Source organism: Myxine glutinosa, chromosome 4 (assembly GCF_964187855.1).
Source record: "Myxine glutinosa chromosome 4, kmMyxGlut1.1, whole genome shotgun sequence".
Taxonomy (NCBI): domain Eukaryota; kingdom Metazoa; phylum Chordata; class Myxini; order Myxiniformes; family Myxinidae; genus Myxine; species Myxine glutinosa.
Genome location: NC_136264.1, coordinates 50,338,886 through 50,363,252, shown reverse-complemented (window position 1 = coordinate 50,363,252; position 24,367 = coordinate 50,338,886). Strand labels below are relative to the sequence as shown.

At 48.7% G+C, this 24,367-nt stretch overlaps 1 protein-coding gene across 4 annotated transcripts in view; it reads right to left on the bottom strand.

Moving 5' to 3' along the window:
* The window catches only part of SLC39A14 (solute carrier family 39 member 14), a 159,371-nt gene that overhangs the window by 85,584 nt on the left and 49,420 nt on the right, over positions 1-24,367 (bottom strand). The window contains exon 1 of one of the 4 annotated variants that reach the window (XM_068101067.2): positions 10,117-10,321. The exons of 2 other annotated variants lie outside the window; for them this stretch is intronic. The gene's annotated coding sequence lies outside the window, so the exon portion shown is untranslated. Of the gene's footprint in view, positions 1-10,116; positions 10,322-24,367 lie in introns of those variants that run through there. One more of the 4 variants, XM_068101068.2, reaches the window with a different exon arrangement.

Genomic DNA, 24,367 nt, shown 5'->3' with positions numbered 1-24,367 from the left:
AAAGGAGGGTTTACCGTGGGAGTTGTTGTATGCAGATGATCTGGTGTTGATTGGGGAGAGTATGGATGGACTGAAGGAAAAGATGAACAAGTGGAAGGAATGTATTGAGACAAAAGGTCTGAAGGTGAATATCAGAAAGACGAAGGTGATGGCAAGTGGTAAAGCATGTGGTGAGGTGGAAAGAACTGGGAAGTGGCCGTGTGCTGTGTGCAGGAAGGGTGTCGGAGTGAACTCCATTCAATATACAATGTGCACTGAGTGGGTTCATCAAAAATGTAGTGGTCCGAGAGGGTCATTTACCAGTGTGGCAGCTACATTCAAATGTAAGGTGTGCACAGAGGGAGCTGCAGATGGAGGAAATGTTGAGTTGGATCTTGGAGACGGCGTGAAGCTGGAAGGTGTGAAAACATTTTGCTACCTAGGAGACATGCTGAATGGAGAAGGTGGATCAGACTCGGCAACGGTTGCTCGAGTGAGATGTGCATGGAAGACGTTTCGGGAACTGAGTGGCGTGCTGATGAGGAGGGGAGTGTCGTTGAAGCTGAAGGGAACGGTGTATGCTGCATGTGTGAGAAGTGTTATGATTTATGAGAGCGAGACATGGGTAATGAACGTAGAGCAGCAACGAAGGCTGGAAAGGGTGGAAATACGAATGGTTCGGTGGATGTGCGCAGTATCGTTGAGAGAGAGGAAGACAAATGATGAATTGCGAAAGATGATGGGAATAGAGCCTGTGATGGATGCTGTGAAGAGAAACAGGTTGAGATGGTTTGGTCATGTGTTGAGGAAGGATGAAAGTGAGTGGTTGAGAAGAGTGATGGAAATGAATGTAGAAGGAAGTAGAGGACGGGGAGGACCGAGAAAGACTTGGCTAAAGATGGTGGAAGAAGAAATGCGGGCAAGGGGGTTAACAAGGGGAGATGCAGAAAATAGGGCAAAATGGAGAAGATCGTCATGGGGAACGCAAGGCTAACCCCCGCTCTAGCAGGGAAAATGGCCTTAAAATGCCTGTTGTTGTTGTGTTGTTTGATTAAAAAAAGATCAGAGCACATCAGCCGGACAAAGGTGATAACACTGAATATGAAAATGGCTGACATAGGGCATCTTCTCAGGGTTGGCAAGATTACTGCCAAAACTGTTAGACATTTGTTTTCTACAACAAGATGCAAAAGAAAATTGAAGTGTTTCCAATCAGGTTTGCAGGTGGAAAAATGTGGTCTACAATATAATTAGTTTTGGATCTTATCTTGTCTGACATTTTGTGTTTGATTATCACCTAACAGACAATAATGCAAAAATCTCAGTGACCTTCGCTTGAAATTATTTACATATATCCTTGTATACCTATCCCAATATAAATTATAGTAATGTAAAAATACATTGTTTTATCCAAATGTCCTTGAAAATTGAATTCTGAGGAATAGTTAGGAGCTGAAGCATTCCTTGGTTGCTTTGCCTCCCAAAACTATGCAAAGCATTTACTTGCAGCACTATTTAAATGTATGGCTCTGCACTATGAACTCTTGCAGTTAGTTGCTTTGTGTTTTGCTCCTCAATTAATATATAATACAGGACTAAGTGACATCTGAATGCTGATGAGGCCTAAAGCACATACAGAACAATACACATACAGTGCATTCAGAAAGTATTCAGACCCCTTCACTTTTTCACATTTTGTTATGTTGCATCCTTATGCTGAAATCGTTTAAATTCATTTTTTCCCTCATCAATCTACACTCAATACCCCATAATGACAAAGAGAAAACAGGATTTTAGAAAGTTTTGCAAATTTATTAAAAAGAAAAAACTGAAATATCACATTTACATAAGTATTCAGACCCTTTGCTAAAACACTTGAAATTTAGCTCAGGTGCCTCTCATTTCTCTTGATCATCTTTGAGATGTTTCTACACCTTGATTGGAGTCCACCTGTGGTAAATTCAATTGATTGGACACGATTTGGAAAGGCACACACCTGTCTATATAAGGTCTCCCAGCTGACAATGCAAATCAGAGCAAAAACCAAGCCATGAGGTCGAAGGAACTGCCTGCCGAGCTCAGAGACAGGATTGTGTCGAGGCACAGATCTGGGGAAGCCTACAAAAAAATCTCTGCTGTATTGAAGGTTCCCAAGAGCACAGTGGCTTCCATAATTCTTAAATGGAAGAAGTTTGGAACAACCAGGACTCTTCCTAGAGCTGGCCGCACGGCCAAACTGAGCAATCGGGGGAGAAGGGCCTTGGTAAGAGAGGTGACCAAGAACCCGATGGTCACTGGCTGAGCTCCAGAGATCCTGTGTGGAGATGGGAGAAACTTCCAGAAGGACAACCATCACTGCAACACTCCACCGATCTGGGCTTTATGGCAGATTTGCCAGACGGAGCCTCTCCTCAGTGAAAGACACATGAAAGCCCGCTTGGAGTTCGCAAAAAAGCACCTAAAGGACTCTCAGACTGTGAGAAACAAGATTCTGTGGTCTGATGAAACCAAGATTGAAATGTTTGGCTTCCGTGTCTTCTTGGGTATGTCTATCACCATTGCACATCAGGATTTGGGGAGTTTCTCCCTTTCTTCCTTGCAGATTTGCTCAAGCTCTGTCAAGTTTGATGCAGAGAGTCAGTATCAACAGCAATCTTCAAGTCTTTCCACAGATTCTCAATGGCATTCAAGTCTGGGCTATGGCTGGGCCACTCAAGGACTTTCTGAAGCCATTGCATTGTTATTTTGGCTGTATGCTTGGGGTCATTGTCCTGTTGGAACATATATCTTTGCTGCAGTCGAAGATCTTTTGCACTTTGAAGCAGGTTCTCCTCAAGGTTTTGCCTGTATTTGGCTCCATTCATTATTCACTCCATTGTTACAAGTCTCCCCGTCCCTGCCGCTAAAAAAATCCTCATAGCATGATGCTACCACCACAATGCTTCATGGTAGGGAAGGTATTTGATGGGTGATGAGCTGTGCTTGGTTTCCGCCAGAGGTAGGGCTTTGCATTCAGGCCAAATAATTCAAGTTTCATCTCATCAGACCACAATATTTTTTGTCTCATGCTCTCAGTCTTTCACATGCATTTTTGCAAACTCCAGGCGTACCGTCATGTGTCTTTTTCTCAGAAGTTGCTTCCGTCTGGCCACTCTCCCATAAAGCCTAGATTTATGAAGTGCTGCAGAGACTGTTGTCCTTCCAGCAGGTTCTCCCATCTCAGCCAATGAACTCTGTAGTTCTGTCATAGTGGTCATTGGGCTCTTGGTCACCTCCCTGACCAAGGTCTGTCTTGCCAGTTTGCTCAGTTTGGTCGGGCGGCCAGCTCTAGGAAGAGTCTGTGTAGTTCCATATGCTTTCCATTTCCTAATGATGGTGCTCACTGTGCTCTTGGGAAGTTTCAACACTCGAAATTGTTTATACCCTTCCCTAGATCTATGACTCCTTAGAATTCTATCCCAGAGTTCTAGTATACAGTTCCTTGGACTTAATGGTAGAGTTTCTGCTCTGACATGCACTGTCAACTATGGGACCTTAAAAATAAAAAGAGGGGAAATACCCCTGGATGCTCACCTGGTAGAATAAAGCAGTATACTACACTGACTAAAGGTATTTTAAACAGTATCACGGTGTTCTAAATCAATTTCAATGGTTGCAAGAAGACAGGCAGCATGTAGAATCATACTAATGTAATCATAAGACTTTAAACAAACAAACAAAAAAAACCTATTTTGGGCACAACCACCCCACCCCATATACACAACATGACCAAAAGTATGAGGACACCACTTATAATTAGTGGGTCCGGCTATTTCTGTCACACTCATTGCTGACAGGTATATATAATCAAGCACACAGCCATGCAATCTCCATGGAGAAACATTGGCAGTACAATGGGCCATACTTAAGAGCTCAGTGACTTTCAACATGGCATCGTCATAGGATGCCACCTTTCCAACAAGTCAGTTCGTCAAATTTCTGCCCTGCTAGAGCTGCCCCGGTCAACTGTAAGTGTTGTTATTGTGAAGTGGAAACGTCTAGGAGCAACAACAGCTCAGCCACGAAGTGGTAGGCCACATAAGCTCACAGAACGGGACTGCCGAGTGCTGAAGCATGTAGCACGAAAAAATAGTCTGTCCTCACTTGCAACACTCACGACCAAGTTCCAAACTGCCTCTGGAAGCAACCTCAGCACAAAAACTGTTCGTTGGGAGCTTCATGAAATGGGTTTCCATGGTTGAGCAGCCGCACACAAGCCTAAGATCACAATGCAAAGTGTCAGCTGAAGTGGTGTAAAACTCACCGCCATTGGACTCTGGAGCTGTGCAAACGCGTTCTCTGGAGTGATGAATCACGCTTCACCACCTGGCAGTCTGACAGATGAATCTGGGTTTGACGGATGCCAGGAGAACGCAACTGCCTGAATGCATAGCGCCAACTGTAAAGTTTGGCATTGGAGGAATAATGGTCTGGTCTGTTTTTCATGGTTCGGGCACGGCCACTTGGTTCCAGTGAAGGGAAATCTTAATGCTGCAGCATACAATGGCATTCTAGACGATTGTGTGCTTCCAACTTTGTGGCAACAGTTTGGAGAAGGCCCTTTCCTGTTTCAGCAGGACAATGCCCCCGTGCACAAAGCGAGGTCCATACAGAAATGGTTTGTCGAGATCGGTGTGGAAGAACTTGACTGGCCTGCACAGAGCCCTGACCTCAACCCCATCAAACACCTTTGGGATGAAATGGAACGCCGACAGTGAGCCAGGCCTAATTGCCCAACATCAGTGCCCCACCTCACTAATGCTCTTGTGGCTGAATGGAAGCAAATCTCCACAGCAATGTTCCAACATCTAGTGGAAAGCCTTCCCAGAATAGTGGAGGTTGTTATAGCAGCAAAGGAGGAGAAGGGGGGGGGGGGGGGGTGATGTGATGATGAAGGTTGTGGTGATGAAAGTAGACCCAATCAGGGCCAGATTTTTTTGAATGCTGTGAACAAACTTTGGTACATCACGGGTGATTAAGGCTGTGGTCAAGTTTCATCAAAAGTGTGTGTAGTTTCAGAGGAAAAAGCAAATTCCTATTTTGGGGGTCAAACCCAGGTTCCACTTTGAACCCCAGTAAACCCCCTTATACCCCGATTTTTTTTAAAGCCGTGAACAAACTTTTGTCACAACATACCAATTATCATTTGTGCCAAGTTTGGTCACAATCCTATCAGCAGTTTCGGAGTAGTTGCACGTGTTTACGGACTGACAGACGGACGACGCGCCATCGCATAAGCTTCCAGGAAGTACATTCCAGATGAGCTAAAAAATCATGTCCAATCAATTGAATTGGCCACAGGTGGACTCCAATAAAGTTGTACAGACATCTAAAGGATGATCAAAGGAAATTGGATGCACCTGCGCTTAATTTGGAGTGTCATAGCAAAGGGGTTGAATACTTTTTGACTCAACAATTCAGGTTTTCATTTTAAATTCATTTCTATCCTGGAGTTATAGGTCTGCATTTAAAAAAAATTAAAACAAAAACAAAAAAAAGAATAAATAAATAAATCCACTTTGCAATTATGGGGTATTACAAGTGGATCAGTGACAAAAAATATCTCAGCTTAATCAATTTTAAATTCAGGCTGTAACAACATAATGTGAAAAAGTGAAGGGGTGTGAATACTTTCTGAAAGCACAGTAATTTGTCATTTAAACAAAAGTGCTAAGTTTAACATCGTTAAGCATGATTATTGTGTTCTTGGATGCAAATTGCACTCATTAAAATATAGGAAATGCAAGAACTATCCGTGGATGAAAGTTGTCGAGTTCCAACCATTTTCTGTGAATACAAGTGAACGGTGAATAATAAAGCATACAAATGTGTGTAAAATTTGTGTAAAAGCACAAATGTGTGTATACACACTACTCCTTTTAGCAACAGATGCAAAAATCGAGTATAATCTCTTGTGGCCCCAGAATCAATGACAAAATATATTTATAGCAGCCCTCCCAATTCCTACTCGCCCAACCCCAAAATGAAGAATTATAAATATCATTTTTACAAGTCGATCTTGAAATTACCCGGGGCATTCACTAGCCCCAGATATGACATTCCCATCACACTTAAGCATCCAAACCAGATACGGTGTATCCCTCAGGAAAGTCCACCTGGTAGTTGGTACATCTCGACGCAAGTAATAGCTGGCACAAGCTTTGTGCATTTTGCCGTCATGAAGATGTCCTTTGTCGAAGAGTTGGTAACCATTACTTTGTTACCCTGCGCTCTTGAAGCAAAAAGCAGGGTTAGGCATTCTGTTGCGTACGTGCGTACGTGTGGCGTGTCTGCATTTTAAAAATTCATTTTCTCAGAAACTGTTGGTCCAATTGACACAAATTTTTTACCATAGAAGCACCTTCACCTGTATAATGTTTTCATTCATATTTATGACATCATAGGTCACGTGGTACAGACACCATCTTGGAAAAACGTTACACCTCGATATCTACCAAACCGTTCAATGGAAAAAGTTGAAACAAGGCTCATTGTCAAGTACTCCCCATGGGGAATAGGATATGTTGACGATGTCATCGGTGCCTTCATTATGACGTCATAATTCGACAAGTATAACGCTTGATCCGATGAGTATGATTTTTTTTTTCTCAACAACTGTTGGTCTGATGGACAGAAAATTTTCACCATAGGAGCACCTCCTCCTGAAGAATATTTTAATGATAATTATGACGTCATATGTCACATGGTACAGGTGCCATCTTGCAAAAACCGAAAAACGTTGCACCTCTATCTCCAAAACCGCTCCATGGAAAAAATTGAAATGTGGCTCATTGTAAAGAACTCCACATGGGGAATAGGTATTAACGATGATGTCACTGGTGCCGTAATTATGATGTCCTAATTCCACATGGACTACGCTTTGTCTGATCAGTTTGAAATTTATTGAGCGAGTTCTATGCAACAATTATATCAAATAATATAAATTTATGATGTCATCGTTCCCGAGGTCTGGCAGCCACATTGGATCAAAGAAAAACAAGACCGAAGTCCAACAGTGGCGTAGCCGGGCTTGTAAAATATTATAAAACACAAACACACATGATTAGTTTTTTAAACAGTCGCTAATCTATCTATAATTCCAGTAATCTCTGTATGTCTGTGTGTATGTCTGTGTGTCTGTGACCGCTGTTTCTCGACAACCACGGGTCCGATATACTTGAAACTTGCCAGGTATATTGCTGGGGACCCGAGGATGTGCCTTTTCAAGGTTTCATATTAATCGGAGAAGTAGTTACCGAGCTATGGCGATTTAGCCGTTCGCCGTTCGCTTTGGCTTTGCGAATGGACCGAACCATTTCATGTAAATAGAGGGGGGGGTTCTGTGGTCGTTCGCTTTGGCTTTGCGAATGGACCAAACCATTTCATGTAAATAGAGGGGGGGGGGGGTTCTGTGGTCGTTACTGCCACGCGGTTTGGAATGTTTTTCCGAACGGGCACCCACGTACGGGCACGTCCTAGTGCTGTTAATAGCATTAAACAAAGAAATTTGGAGGGATCCAGACATCTGTGAGGTACGTTTTACTTACAGAACTGAGGGAAGATCTACTGTAATCTAGATTATACCCCACAAGGGTTGGGTATGTACCGTTTTGTTGGAAGAGACGCAACGCCGATGCTTTCGATATTTGATGGTCATTTTAACAATCGGTTTGTTTGTGTTTCAAACTGAATGAAAAACGTAAAAGTAGAGCATGGCGATTGTGATATATATGGCAGGTTCAACGATATGTTCGGCATATAAATCAAAATGGTGGTGTGTGGAGAGTCAGCCGCTGGACCGCCGTAATGACAGACGTAATCACATCACCCTGTCATGTGACCAGATCCTCAGCTCTGATTGGTGTACGTTTGAGGGACATACATCCATACATACACACATACGGACTAACACTGTTCTAGATGGCTTTGCCCTATAGGCTACGCTGTAAAAACGTTCAAAAACAGAAGAGTTGGCTCGCACCAAGTTGACTGCGCAGGGTACGTATTCGATAAATACCATCTACTCGTAGTTTGTAATGAAGCACAGAATCATTTTCCCAATTGCAGATGTCCATTAAATAAATCACAAAGTCTGTCATGTTTATAGGAAGCACTTCCACAAAATTCAAAGTCTATCCAGTGGCCAGTGGTTTGGGTAAACATGCCAGTCCACAGTTTGGGCCTTGCACCGGTCTGCATCGCGTCGGGAGTCTGCAGTATGAACAATTGCAAGATCTCAACATGTTCAGCGAGCCGAGAAGGATCTCCAACTCTTCTGGTGTGCAGATGCACACCCCCTTCCTCTCAGGTACTTTTCTAAGTATTTACTTTTCTAAGTTGTTATTTACTTTTACTTGTCTAAGTTATTTATTTTCTAAGTCATTTACTTTTCTACAAGCCCTTTTCTAAGTTATTTACTTTTCTAAGTTATTTACTTTTCTACAAGCCCTTTTCTAAGTTATTTACTTTTCTAAGTTATTTACTTTTCTAAGTTATTTACTTTTCTACAAGCCCTTTTGTAAGTTATTTACTTTTGTAAGTTATTTACTTTTCTAAGTTATTTACTTTTCCAAGTTATTTACTTTTCCAAGTTATTTACTTTTCTAAGTTATTTACTTTTCTACAAGCCCTTTTCTAAGTTATTTACTTTTCTACAATCCCTTTTCTAAGTTATTTACTTTTCTACAAGCCCTTTTCTAAGTTATTTACTTTTCTAAGTTATTTACTTTTCTAAGTTATTTACTTTTCTACAATCCCTTTTCTAAGTTATTTACTTTTCTACAAGCCCTTTTCTAAGTTATTTACTTTTCTAAGTTATTTACTTTTCTACAAGCCCTTTTCTAAGTTATTTACTTTTCTACAATCCCTTTTCTAAGTTATTTACTTTTCTACAAGCCCTTTTCTAAGTTATTTACTTTTCTACAAGCCCTTTTCTAAGTTATTTACTTTTCTAAGTTATTTACTTTTCTACAAGCCCTTTTCCAAGTTATTTACTTTTCTACAAGCCCTTTTCTAAGTTATTTACTTTTCTAAGTTATTTACTTTTCTACAAGCCCTTTTCTAAGTTATTTACTTTTCTACAAGCCCTTTTCTAAGTTATTTACTTTTCTACAAGCCCTTTTCTAAGTTATTTACTTTTCTAAGTTATTTACTTTTCTAAGTTATTTACTTTTCTAAGTTATTTACTTTTCTACAAGCCCTTTTCTAAGTTATTTACTTTTCTACAAGCCCTTTTCTAAGTTATTTACTTTTCTAAGTTATTTACTTTTCTAAGTTATTTACTTTTCCAAGTTATTTACTTTTCTAAGTTATTTACTTTTCTAAGTTATTTACTTTTCTACAAGCCCTTTTCTAAGTTATTTACTTTTCTACAAGCCCTTTTCTAAGTTATTTACTTTTCTACAAGCCCTTTTCTAAGTTATTTACTTTTCTACAAGAGCTTTTCTAAGTTATTTACTTTTCTACAAGCCCTTTTCTAAGTTATTTACTTTTCTAAGTTATTTACTTTTCTAAGTCAACAAGCCCCGCATACTGTGCCACATCCACAAAATCCCAATCTGAACCCAATTGTGGGAGCTTCCACACACACAACGACTATGACATCAAATCAAATGCAATCTACCAAACTATCCAACCAAAACACGTGACTCGATTCCAAGGTTTGTCAACATTTGAACGATTCAATCTCTGAAAACACAAGATAGTGCACACTCTACTCTACTCTACTCTAACTGGGTAGACTTTGGTTAGAAGAGAACACAGTTGCCCTCCAATCCTTCCATTGTAACTCATACTGCTCGTGCTACCTCCAAACATCTCCCATACAAACCAAGCTGCTACCATACACCCTTCATCTTCGAGCGCTTCTAATTCTATGAGCCTCGACCCCTTCTCTATATTCAAAAGTATGTAACAATGGACAATGAAAGTATAGATTAAATGACATTTTTTAAAGTACAATTTTTTAATGTAAATGAGCTAGCTATTCATTCAATGGGTGGAATACACAAACGTCAGCACATGGCCGTGCACGGCGGTTAACATTAACAAGCCACAAGGTAATATTAAAAGCCGTCACCAAGTATCCGCTCCTCTTACCTTTCTTATTGCATCCTGATGATGATAACGTACAATAGGAGACACTAAACTGAAAATATATATTTACAGAAACTCAATCAAATGGAATGACCGGCAAAGAAGCTCAACAAGAAACGCCGAAACCTGTACTGCGTTTCACGTCACGGAGATTACGTTTAACGTCACGGAGATTACGTGTGACGTTGCGGGAATTGCGCTTGACGTCAAGACGCAGCCGAGCTGTTGTTGTGATTGTAATTGTAAAAGGAAGCATTTTTTTTAAATATGCAAATGATATGAGAAAGGCTGAAACAAGCAGACTAAATGAATGGAAAGTATAACTATAAGATTAAGAATGACAAGTATAGTGTATGGTGTAATCGTGTGTGGTGTACTGTATTTGTAGTGTATATAATATACATGACTACAGTAAATCGTATGTCGTTGGTTGTTATCTCCATTTGCGGGTTTCAGGAGGTGGAACGAAGTCCTCCCAGGACCCAAAGTATCCACCTCCTCTTCGGTAAAGGATCACGGTTCATGGACCAAACTGTTGAACATTTTCAGTTCTGTTCCAAGGGATCGTCATCTTTTCAGGACTGTCACCGAACCCCGGATTGCCTCCAGTTGTAGTTCATTTGTGGTAATATTCCCGGGGATGTTTTTTTTTTAATCAGTGAGGTTCTTCTTCATCATTCCTGTTGGTCCAATTTATCACTGGTACAATTTCGATGCTCTTCAGCTTCCAAGATCTCCTGACCTCATTTTTGAGGTCCGGGCATTTGATCATTTTCTTGATTTCTGTGTTGTTTAGGCCAAAATCGCTGGGTACTGATATCTCAATCATCAATGCTGTCTTTTCCTTTTTGTTCCTGAGCGCAATGTCCGGATGCAATGCTTTGTTTTCTCTGTTCACGCTCGATGGAATCATCAGGTCGTACATGAGCATAACGTTGTAGTGCGATGCTACGTGCACGACTTGCTTACCAAGAAGGGAAGCGGACAACGCAGGTAACAAGAAAGAGTCTTCATTGGAAGAGCTCCAATGTAGCACTCCGGAGCTCGGGGCTGCGAGCCCCGTGTATATCCCGAGGCCACGCCTACCCCTCGGGCGTGGCCGACGCCCACTTGGTGGGCGGAATGATGCCATCACGCCAGTGAGCTTTCGTGTCCGCCACACACGCCCCCCCAGAACACCTGGAGGGTCAGTTTGCGGGGCAAACGGATGACCCGGCCAAAGCGCCCTCTGGCGGCGTCCGGGGTGCAGGGATGCCAGCTGGGATGCCTCCGGCTGCACCCAGGATGGGTGCAGGACCGGGGGGTGGCGTGCCGGCGGGGTGGGTGGTCCACGTCGAGGTGGGCCGGCTTGAGGCGATCCACTGAGACGCAGTCAGGAGTACCGCCGATGTCCAAGGTGAAATGTTTCACCCCGGTCTCCAGCACGTGGAAAGGCCCGTCGTACGGGGGCCGCAGTGGCGTCTGGTGGGCGTCGTGCCGAACGAAGACGTACTCCGCGGTGCGAAGCTCCGGGGTGACGTGCGTAGGTGGGTGCCCGTGGTGCGCCGTCGGCACTGGGGCGAACCTCTGGGCGGTCTCCTGCAGCGCGGAACGCTCCTGCGCCGCGGACCATGGTGCCGTGGGGTCGGGGAGGAACTCGCCCGGCACCCGCAGCGGTTGCCCGAAGACCAACTCTGCCGCGGATGCGCGCAGGTCGTCCTTGGGCGCCGTCCGAAGGCCCAGCAGGACCCAGGGGAGCCTGTCGACCCAGCCGCTGTCACGGAGGGTGGCCCGGAGCGCGGCCTTCAACGAGCGGTGGAAGCGCTCGCACAGGCCGTTGGCCTGGGGGTGGTAGGCCATGGTTCGGTGCACCTGGACCCCGACCCCCGCGCGACCGCCCCCCAGAGCTCCGAGGTGAACTGGGGGCCGCGGTCGGACGAGATGTCCGAGGGGGCGCCGAACCGGGCGACCCAGGTGGCGATGAACGCCTGCGGGACGTCCGCCGCCGTCGTCGCCGCCAAAGGCACGGCCTCCGGCCACCGGGTGGTGCGGTCCACCATTGTGAGGACATGGGTCAAACCCCGCGAGGGGGGCAGAGGTCCCACCAGGTCCACGTGAACGTGGTCGAACCTATGTTCCGGCACCGTAAACGGGGCCAACGGGGCCTGGGTGTGGCGGTGCACCTTCGCGCGCTGGCACGCGAGGCACGTCCTGGTCTAACCGTGGACGGCCTTCCGGAGGCCATGCCAGACGAACTTGCCGGCGACCAACCTCAGGGAGGCCCTCGTGCCCGGGTGGGACAGGCCGTGGATGGCGTAAAAAAACCCGGCGCTGCCAGCCCGCGGGCACGACGGGGCGGGGCCGCCCGAGGGAGACGTCGCACAAGAGGACCGTGCCCGCGCCGTCGAACGGCACCTCGGTGACGCGGAGGCCCGTGACGGCGGTCCGCAAGGCCTGGACGGCGGGGTCGGCGGTCTGGTCCACCGCCATCTGGGCATAGTCGATGCTGAGGTGGACTGCGTGGGCGACGGACCGGGAAAGGCAATCCGCCACTGGGTTGTCCTTCCCTGCGACTTGCCGGATGTCCGTCGTGTACTCGGACACGGCCGAGAGGTGACGCTGCTGAAGGGCCGACCACGGCTCGGCGACCTTGGCCATTGCGAAGACCAGGGGCTTGTGGTCGACGAAGGCCGTGAACGCACGGCCCTTGAGCAGATTGCGGAAGTGCCTGACCGCCAGGTGAAGCCCGAGCAACTCGCGGTCGAAGGTACTATAGCGGCGTTCGGGTGGGCGAAGCTGCCGGCTGAAGAACGCCAGCGGTTGCTAAGCACCACGCACCCATTGCTCGTGCACCGTGCCCACCGCGTAATCCGAAGCGTCGGTGGTGAGGGTGATCGGTGCATCGGGCGCCGGGTGCGCGAGCATGGTGGCGTTAGCAAAGGCGAGCTTCGCGCCCGCGAACGCCGCGTCCATCTGCTCGGTCCAAGCAACGTCACCTTTGCCCGGCTTCCCCCGGAGGGCCTCGTGCAGGGGGCGCAGGAGCTGGGCGATGCGGGGCAGGAACCGATGGTAAAAGTTCACCATGCCCAGGAACTCCTGGAGCCCCCTGATCGTGCGGGGGCGCGGAAACCCCTTCACCGCCTCCACCTTGGCCGGCAGGGGGACGGCCCCGTGCCTGGTGACGCGGTGCCCCAAAAAGTCGATTTCGGCGACGCCGAACCGGCACTTGGCGGGGTTCACGATGAGGCCATGCTGGCCCAGGTGCTCGAAGAGCATGCGGAGGTGGCGGAGATGCTCTTCGCGGGACGCGCTTGCGACGAGGATGTCGTCCAGGTAGATGTAGACGAATTCCAAGTCGCGCAAGACGCTGTCCATTAACCGCTGGATCGCCTGAGCTGCATTTTACAGCCCGAAGGGCATCCGAAGGAACTCGAACAGTCCGAATGGCGTGATGACCGCCGTCTTCGGGATGTCCTCCGGCCTGACGGGGACCTGGTGGTATCCGCGTATGTGGCCCACCTTCGAGAAGAAGGACATGTTCGCCAAACGGGCGGAAAAGTCCTGAATGTGGGGGACAGGGTAGCGGTCGGGGGTGGTGGCGTCATTGAGATGGTGATAGTCCCCGCACGGTCGCCATCCCCCGCCGGGCTTTGGCACGATGTGGAGCGGCGACGCCCAAGCACTCTTGGAGCGCCGCATGATGCCGAGCCGCTCCAGCGTAGCGAACTCTGCCTTAGCTAACGCGAGCTTCGTTGGCTCGAGGCGGCGTGCCCGGGCGTAGACCGGTGGCCCGGCGGTGGGGATGTGATGTACCACCCCGTGCTTGACGGCCCCCGCCGAGAAGGTGGGCCGCGTGAGGGCTGGGAAGCTGGCGAGGAGGCGGGCGAACTCGTCCGCTGCCGGAAGCGTACAGATCAACCTCGCCGGCACCGAACCGTTCAGCAAGCCGCTCGGCGAGCCGCTCGGTGAGCTGCTCAACGAGCTAGGCAGCGCGCAAGCGAGTGAGCTGAACGTTTCAGCCTGGATGAGGCGTCTGTGCTTTACGTCGACCAACAGCCCATTTGTACACAGGAAGTCTGTGCCAAGCAGTGCCATGGGCACGTCAGCGGTGACGAATGACCACCGGCAAACTTGCCCTCCGAACCGCAGGGAGAGGCAACGTTTTCCGTATGTGCGTATGGACGTACCGTTGGCGGCAAGCAGCGCGGGGCCCCGGACCACGGTTTGCTTGTCTGACGTACCGGCGGGGACGACGCTCACCTGCGCTCCTGTGTCGCATAGGTAATGGCGCCCGGACAAGGTGTCCTTGATGAATAGTAGGCTGTTTGACCGGCCGGCGCTCAGGGACGCTGCCGAGCGCCGGCCCGGGCGTTTCCCGACCTGCCGAATGAGCACGGCGGGCGACACTGCCGAGCCTCATGGCCGAACTTGGTGTGAAACCGGCACCAGGCTTGCGGTTTTTTCCGCGGCGGTGGAGGTGGGCATGGCGTGGCGTATGCCATGAGGCGCCCGTCGGAGTAGTGGTGGTCACCCGCAGGAGGTTCAGCGGCCACGCGGTGCGTCGCATAGTAGGGGTGGTCACCCGCAGCAGTTTCGGGCTCAGAGTAGGGGCGTGCAGCCGCAGCCCCGGGAGCCGCGACGGCCGCACCGAAACTCACCCGCGTGTCCAAAGCCGCAAAGAACTTGTCGGCCTCGGCAGCGAGAGCTCGGGGTTCCGTTATCATGGAACCGGCCAACGCGAGGCGTACTCGTGCCGGCAGCTGGCGTCGAAATAGCGCTCGGAATAGAAAATCCGGGGTTTCGTCGCCCAGCAGCGACAGCATATGGTCCATTCGGACCGACGGTCACGTGTCGCCTAGCTCGGGGAGGTCCAGGAGGCGGTCGGCTCTTGCGTCCTCTGGGAGGCCAAACGTGGCGAGGAGGAGACGCTTGATCGCCTCGTACCTGTGGTCGGCTGGTGGGTTCCTCAGGACAGACACGACGCGAGCGGCTGTGCCGGGCCCGAGGGAGGCGACCATGTGGAAGTACATGGTCTCGTCGCTCGTGATGCGCCAAAGCCGACATTGGGCCTCGGCCTGAACGAACCAGACCTCGGCCTGAGCCTCCCAGAACTCAGGGAGTTTGACCACAACTGCGTTGTTTGCCATTGCTATGGCGTGTTCGGTTGGTCAGCTACGGCTGAGCCAACGTCGAGGTCACCAATGTAGTGCGATGCTACGCGCACGACTTGCTTACCAAGAAGGGAAGCGGACAACGCAGGTAACAAGAAAGAGTCTTTATTGGAAGAGCTCCACTGTAGCACTCCGGAGCTCGGGGCTGCGAGCCCCGTGTATATCCCGAGGCCACGCCTACCCCTCGGGCGTGGCCGACGCCCACTTGGTGCGCGGAATGATGCCATCACGCCAGTGAGCTTTCGTGTCCGCCACAACGTCTTCATTTTCAATGATTATCCTTGGTTCGTGGTTCAGTGTCCTTGATCTTGGGCATTTATTATGATTTGTTTGCCGTCCCAGTTGAGGCGTGATGTCTTAAATACAAAAAGAATTTTTTTTAAAATAACAATAATAATAATAATTACCTTCTCTCCTCGTGGTCTTTCTGCCCGTGTCCACGTGTTCTTCCCTCCCCTGCCCGTGTCCACGTGTTCTTCCCTCCCCCGCCCGTGTCCACGTGTTCTTCCCCCCTCCCCGTGTCCATGTGTTCTTCCCCCCCCCCCCGCCCATGTCCACGTGTTCTTCCCTCCCCCGCCCGTGTCCATGTGTTCTTCCCTCCCCCGCCCGTGTCCACGTGTTCTTCCCTCCCCCGCCCGTGTCCGCGTGTTCTTCCCTCCCCGCCCGTGTCCGCGTGTTCTTCCCTCCCCCGCCCGTGTCCGCGTGTTCTTCCCTCCCCCGCCCGTGTCCGCGTGTTCTTCCCTCCCCCGCCGGTGTCCGCGTGTTCTTCCCTCCCCCGCCCATGTCCACGTGTTCTTCCCTCCCCCGCCCGTGTCCACGTGTTCTTCCCTCCCCGCCCGTGTCCACGTGTTCTTCCCTCCCCCGCCCGTGTCCGCGTGTTCTTCCCTCCCCCGCCGGTGTCCGCGTGTTCTTCCCTCCCCCGCCCGTGTCTGCGTGTTCTTCCCTCCCCCGCCCGTGTGTTCTTCCCTCCCCCGCCCTTGTCCGGGTGTTCTTCCCTCCCCCGCCCGTGTCCAGGTGTTCTTCCTTCCCCCGCCCGTGTCCACGTGTTCTTCCCTCCCCCACCCGTGTCCGTGTGTTCTTCCCTCCCCCGCCCGTGTCCGCGTGTTCTTCCCTCCCCCGCCCTTGTCCAGGTGTTCTTCCCTCCCCCGCCCGTGTCCGCGTGTTCTTCCCTCCCCCACCCTTGTCCGCGTGTTCTTCCCTCCCCCGCCCTTGTCCAGGTGTTCTTCCTGCCCCCGCCCGTGTCCAGGTGTTCTTCCCTCCCCCGCCCGTGTCCGCGTGTTCTTCCCTCCCCGCCCCTGTCCGTGTGTTCTTCCCTCCCCCGCCCGTGTCCACTTGTTCTTCCCTCCCCCGCCCGTGTCCGCGTGTTCTTCCCTCCCCTTCCCGTGTCCACGTGTTCTTCCCTCCCCCGCCCGTGTCCACGTGTTCAACCTGTGGTTTTGCTTTTAAAATGTTTAAACTCCCCCCTGCCATGTTGCATTCCTTTGCAGACTCCAACTCGCCTTTTTTACTTCCTGTTCAAAAGGCTGCAATCAATTTCCGCATTAAATCCTTGCATCACAAAAAAAAAATTCAATCTCGTACAATTCTTTTTTTCTTCATTCTCTAAACTCGCACTCATTCCACCCCTCCTCAAACTGATCTCTGATTTGAATATCTCAAGAAACCCAGTCTGTAACAAATGTTCGATTTGCTTTAATCATTCAAAACTTTCAAATTTCCTCCTCACCCCTCCCCCTCAAATCTTTCCCCTCAAATCTCTCCCCTCACGCCTCTCCTTCAAAACTCCCAACCCACCCCTCTTCAAAACTCCCAACTCACCCCTCACCCTCAAATCTCCCTGCTCACCACTCTCCCTCAAATTACCTCCTCACCCCGCCCCTTCAAAACTCCCACCTCGCCATTTTTCTTCAATTCTCCCCTCTCACCCCTCCTCCACAAAGCTGCCTCCTCCCCGCTTCCTCTCCCTTCCAACTCATACCTCCACATCCTCCAACCTTCGACTTCACTCTGCTGCTCCTCAAACAACACCTCACTGTGCCTCATCCCATCACCATCAAATCTTTTGTGCTCCTCATCCTTTCCCTTCTCCGAGCTTTCCTGCAATCTCCGACACACTGTCAACAGCTCTCCCTACCTACCCCTCTCCTCCCTCATTTTTCCATACCCTTCCCCTCCCCTCCCCTGTCCTGTATCCGATGCTCCCCCTCCCTCTTCCTTAACGATATGGACCTCAAACATCCGGGACCTTCGCTCAAACCTGATTGATCTCCCCATATAGGTTGATTCAGACAAACCAGACTTAATCTGCTTAACAGAAACTTTCATCCTTCAAGATGTCTCTGATTCCTTAATTTCTCTTCATGGTTACTCCCTCCTCCGGAATGATAGACCTGAGCCTTGTCCTGGTGGCGGGGTTCCTATCTTTATCAAAAACTCTCTGCCTCACTCTCCCTGCACTGCCCTCTCTCCACCTCACCCCCAGGAGTACCTCTGGTTACGGCTTCCCCTCCGCTCCCACCTTTTGTTCATAGGTGTTCTGTACCGTCCACCAAATAGTGATGACTCCATTTACATCTCGCTGTCTGAAAACATGGACCAACTTCTATCCACTCATCCCAACTCTCTCTTCCTCATATGTGGTGACTTCAACTGTCATCATGCCAGCTGGCTGGGTGTGGGTACCTCCCTCACCAGCCATGGCACCTCAGCAAAGGACTTCTGCGACTCATTGGGACTGACACAATCTTTCAATTTCCCAACCCGAATCTCAATCAACGGTACATCATCTCTTCTAGGCTTGGTTATGACAAACTTCCCTGCAAAAGTCTGTTCTTCTTCTGCTCCAATCGGTTCATCTGATAATGTGCTTGTTAAAGTGAACATCTCTCTGGCCATTCTCAGAGAGCCTCCTCAGCGTTGTCGAGTCTGGCATTTCACCCAGGCCGACTGGCACGGTGTTCAGGCAGCCATCAATCACCTGGATTGGTCTCCCATCTCCACTGCCTCTGACATCAACTCATCCTGGGAATTCTTCCAAGGAAAATTGCTCTCTCTCATGCACAGATTTATCCCATCTCATCTTCAGTTGTCATACCCTTCCTCCCGTCCATGGTACACAGAATCTTGTGGTGAGGCAGTTGCCATGAAACAACTTGCCTTTGCCTCTTGGAAGGCTAATCCAACTAAAGGCAATCTCACTTCTTCACATAGCCCAGAACAACTGTGTGTCTACCGTCAGGAGAGCCAGGAAACAATATCTCTCTTCTGTCAAGACTGACTTGTGGGTGCCGGCTTAGGATCCTAGGATCCTGGGTTCGAATCCCGGTCAATCGCTGAATTAACGCCAGGGGGGTTGACTCAGCCTGTCATCCTTCCGAGGTCGGAAAATTGAGTACCAGTTCACTGGTAATTCCCTGCTTGTCATTAAAGGCGGCAAAAAGGGTTGGCGTCAGGAAGGGCATCCGGCCGTAAAACATTGCTTCAAAAAGGGGACCAAAAAACAACAACAACCACAGTTTCCGAAAAAGGCCAACCCCCGCTTGCGGGGAAAAATGGCCTCTAAAGGTGGTTTTTTTTTGTCAAGACTGAACTCTCAAACCTATCTCCTTCCTCCAAATCCTGGTGGCGTCTGGTCAAATCTGTTTCTGATGTTTGTTCCCATTCCATCCCCTCCCTTACCTCAAACGGCTACACAGCTGACTCTGCACGTGAAAAAGCTGAATGCCTCAACTCTGTGTTTGCCTCAAAATATTGTGTCCCAAACCCATCTCTCTCTGTACCCACCTGACCCAGTCGTACCCAGCTGCTCCTGGACTCTGTGTCCTTCTCTCCTGACAAGGTGGAGAAGTTTCTGTCAAACCTCAATTCTGATTCTGCAACTGGACCAGACGGCATCAGTCCACGGGTCCTAAAATCCTTCTCTGTAGCTCTTTCACTCCCTCTCTCTGTTAACTTCACCCTCTCTTTTGCTCAAGGTCATCTACCATCAGCTTGTAAATCGGCCAACATCACCGCTTTACATAAAAAGGTGCAAAAACAGATCCTTGCAACTACAGACCAATCAGTCTGCTCTCAATCATCAGCAAGGTCATGGAATCCATCATCGCTTCTGATATTAAATCTTTCCTCTTCTCCAATGGCTCGATCTCGGATCATCAACTTGGATTCAGATCAGGTCACTCTACTCTGGACATGCCGCTTCTGCTGTCTCAACAATGGATGGAGGCCCTCAACGCCAAACAGAAAATCAGAGCTGTCTCCCTTGACATATCTAGTGCCTTCGATACGTTCTGGCACCCCACTCTGCTCACCAAACTCTCATCCTATGGTATGCATGGAAATCTCCATGCATGGCTTGTGGACTTCTTTTCCGGTCGCAGTCAACGTGTGGCCCTGAATGGATTTCTCTCATCTCCCCTTACTGTTCAGGCTGGAGTTCCTCAAGGCAGTGTTCTCGGCCCTGTGCTTTTTTGGTATTCATCAATGATCTTTCTGACTCTCTGGAAAAGCCTCTCTATCCCTTTGCTGATGACTCCACTGTCTGCCACTTCATATCTCAACCCTCAGATCAGCAGGCAGCAGTCTCTTCACTCTCTGCAGACCTGGACAAAATCACAGGCTGGTCAAACAAGTGGAACATGTCTTTCAATACTGACAAATCTCACACTCTCACTATGTCTCTCCAAAAAGACAGACTGGAAAACCCTCCCATCTACTTTCTCAACAATCCTCTCCAAGAATTTATATCACTCAAGCTTTTGGGTCTCACTATCTGCCATGATCTTTCCTGGGAAAACCACATTTCCAAGCTGGCCTCCTGGTTTTACGTGTCCGTTTATGTTTTTGGTGTTTTATGTGCTAATATGTGTTTGATGTGCTAGCTCTTAAACGAGCCTCGATCTTTTATACAAAAAAAAGAAGCCATTGGCCCATGGAAATCTACTGTCCTTCCAATGTTCCATGCCCTTACTGGCTGTGGCATGGTGTCGTCGTTTGCAGGTATTGGAAAGAAGACTGCATGGTTAACATGGAATGTCTACCCTGAGGTCACAGAAGCATTTGAAGAGCTAATGAACATGGGGAATGCTATCAATGACAAGTGTATGAAAATGATAGAGCAGTTTGTTGTCCTCATGTATTGCAGAACAAGTGAACTCAGTCGAGTGAATGATGCCAGGAAGCAACTGTTCGCCCAGAAATCTCGTTCACTGGAAAACGTTCCACCAACACAGGCTGCATTAGAGCAGCACATAAAGCATGCCCGTTACCAGTGCCATTGCTGGAGCATGTGTCTGTCTTCCAATCCACAGTTACCAAACCCTTCTGACTGGGGATGGATCAAGGTCTTGACTGAGTGGCAGCCCCTCTGGACCACTCTCCCAGAAGCATCAAAGTCATGCTATGAACTGATACACTGTGGTTGTAAGAAAGGATGCCATGGGCGTTGCAGATGTCTGAAGGCAATGCTGAAATGCACTTCACTCTGTGCCTGTTCAGGAGATGGCAGGACTAGACACATATTGAAACAGCCACTGAGATTGTTTGTCTAGTTTTTAACAAACATTCCTCAATCTGTACATCTATCATTTCTTTATGCAACCCTTAAATATACCAAAGTAAAACCTTTCCATACTTAAACTTGCTATATGACAATCTGTTTATGGAAGAAAAGGCAACATATATTTATCGATATATTTCGCTGGCAGCCATATTTGATCCGTCACTTTGAATCCGAAGATAACATTTTTCGAGCTGGCAAGTGTTATTTCAATAATTAGCATTTCCAAAGCATACAAAATGAATAGTCTGAATATTTTTTCATCAATGTTTTTATCCTGGGTCTGTGAATGAAGCGGGTTATAAATATCAACATTTTTGGGTGGCTGCCATTTTGGATATGAAGATCACATTTGTCGATGTGGCAAGTGTTATTTTCATAATCCATGACCTTTAAATCTACAAAAATAAGGAGTTGCCATGGTTTAACATACCTTATAATGATATTGTTGTGGATATGAGAATGTTTATTTTATTTTATTGTTGTGGTAAAATGTTGTTGTAAAAGGTTGTTGTAAAATATCACCCCTCCTCCCTCCGTTTGTGGTTGTATAAAGGTCAAAGGGCGTTCCCGTAGTTAGTCCATAAAACATACATGCAGGACACGATATATCTTTTTTGACAGTTATATCCTTATTATGTGTATTAGTGTAAGGCTGTGTCTTCCATTAATTGAAATACTCCATTGCACCAGTGAAAGAGATAGATTCACTTCATTCCCACTCCCAACACTTCCATTCCCCCCCTTTCCGTCAATTGCAATTCGCATTGCCAACTGCATGTTGGGCGGTTTTCCCTTCATCCGCCATTGACCACGAGGCAGGGTTGGGGGAAGAAAGGCGTGTCTCCACCTCATCATAGCGGGGAGGAGGGGCGTGCCCGCCCGTCGTCATCCAGGGCGGAGCCCGAGGGTCGCGCGACCAACCCAGGGCCGAGGTGAGCATCCCGATGGGCGTGTCCAAAACGCCGGCGGCTGAATCGCTGGAGGCGCTATAAAAGGCGCAAAACGGAAGTGAGTAGTGAGTTGGTCTGAGTCGGTTGCCAGAGGAGGGTCAGTGGTTGCGTTGGTTGCGGTGGTAAGAAGTCGGTGGTGAGAAGTGGTGGCGTCGAGTGGTCAGTGGTTGCGTTGGTTGCGTTGAGTTGTCAATGGTGAGGAGACACCAGGGCCAAGAGAGAGAAGGTGCCAAGGGCCATTGCCAGCAGTTGCGCCAGAGACGGCAGACGCGCCCTGAGCTGAGCCAGAGAGGCAGCGTTGACTCCACCAGGCAGCTTCAACCCGTTACCCCGCGGGGACCAAATAGCGGTGGCATCGGTGGCCGTCGAGGTCCAGCCGACGTCCCGTGCGGGATCAAGCCCGAACCATCTGCCCCAGCTGAACCTTCCCATTCCTCCTTCCAACATTCATTCCATTCCATCCTTCTTGTATACGTGAGTTTGTTTTGTTTGTTCTGTCCCTGGGTATTTAATTAAGTCTGTAGGTAAGCTAAAATTTGCACTGTGTCACCTGCGTCTTATGTGTTGTAAATAAAACTTGATTGCTCCTTTTTGCTTGTGTGTGTAAATAATAAACCCCATTACTCGTCTGTACGTCTTCTCGTTTTATTCCTTTTCCTCTTGCATTGCGTCGTTTTTGTCTTTTCCCTCATTGAGCAGCTACGGTGCGATACGGCCAAAGTTCTGGGTGAATCGGGTGAGTCAGGGATCCTGTAACGGTCGCGGCAATACCAAACCGCTCGGTAACTAACATCTTAAACCGCGATCTGTAACAATTGGTGTCTGGGAGTGGAATTCGGGGCCCGAACCAAATTTTAAAAAAACATCTAGACAAAATTTGGTCAAACTTACGAGCTGCCGAAATTTGTTTTTTTTTTAAAAGAAAAACCCGAATTTTGAAATCGCGCCATGGCTGGTCAAGGCGACGGGATGCCGGTGGGAGAGATAGACGGGGTAGAATCGACCCAGGACCTAGGGGAAATGTATGTGGATGAAAGAGAGGAGGAGAACATTGGCAATGAGGTTGAGGGAGTATCAGACGCACAAGATGGCGTCCTCGCGCACGTGGTTGTTGCGGCACCAAATTTAGCCGCGCCCATGGTCGCGGTAGTCGAACCCGAGATGCCAATGGATTTGAACCTGTTTATGAAACAGATGATGGCCTTTATGGTAAAAACAGACGATAATTTCAAAGGGATGGAAAACAGAATGGGAAACCAAATGGGGGTAATGGGGAACCGGATGGATGCTCAGGGTGAGCGATTGGAGGGCCAAATGGGGGTAATGAGGGACGAAGCGAGGGGTACTGGTGAGGGGTTAGACAAGAAATTTGGGAAGTTAGACAATAATTTTGAGGGGTTAGACAACGGGATAAAAGAGGTGAAAAATGGGTTAATGGGGCTAGAAAATAGGATGGAGGACAAATTGCGGGAGATAGGGGAGCAATCCGCCAGAGAAATTAAACAAATGGGAGAGCAGATAGAGGAGGTAAAAATCGGGGTAGAAACCAAACTGGATGCTCAGAGGGATGAATTGGGACAGATGAGGGCGGCATCTACAAAAGAAAGGGAGGAGATGAAGGAGGAGATACGACGAGGTGTGGGTGAGGAGGTTTCGGGGCTACGCGAGGAGGTAAAGCGAGGTGAGAAGCGTATGGAGAAAGAAGTGAGGAATAATACGGCTAGGTTACAGGGGGGCATAGAGGATCTGACGAAGGGAGTAGAACAGCTGACAGTCGGACAAAGGGAACTAGCGGACCAAGTGGAAAAGAACACTGCAATAATCGGGGGGTTAAAAGCGACACAAAAGGACATAAAAAATGAATTAATAGCGACACAGAAGGAATGTCAGATGGTACATGAGGGGTTGACGAAGAAGTTGGAAGAGGTGACAGAAGTAATAGAGACGAAGGACCGGGAGGTGAGGACGCACATAGAAACGGTCACGGTAGCCTTAGAGGACGAACTTGAGGAGACGCACCGAGAAATAAAAGAGGTTAAACAAAAATTAGAGGAAGTGGAAGAAGAGGTGAGTGAAATTAAGAAGGGACGAACAGAAACTAAAAGAGAAATCCAGGAGGAGGTGATGGAATATGTGCAAGGTCGGTGCTCAACTCATGATGTGATGCTCACTAACCAAATAAAGAGTTTGCAGGTGGCAAAGGAGGTGCGGAGATGAGGTACGGAGGTGAGTGGCAATGTATATGATGTGAGGAAAGCTTCAGTCGGCTTGGGGATTGGTTTGGATCCGGGTGTTCGTGAGAGGCCGTTGGTGAAGTGTGCGACAGGTCTGGTGTGCGAAGAAAGAGGTGTGCGAGAATGTCCGACCATGGGGTGTGTGAGGAAAAAGTGCACGCCGAGGAGTGAGTGTGCCGTCAAGAGTGAGTCGGTCGAAGCGCGTGTGCGAGGGAGCACAGGGAAGCACGGTGTGGTGAGTGTTACGGAGGAAGTAACGAAAAAGTGTGCGCAAGAGGATGCACGAGAAAGGTGTGTAACGGACGGGTGTATGGGGAAAGCGCATGCTGTCAAGAGTAAGGGAGAATGCATGCCTGTGGT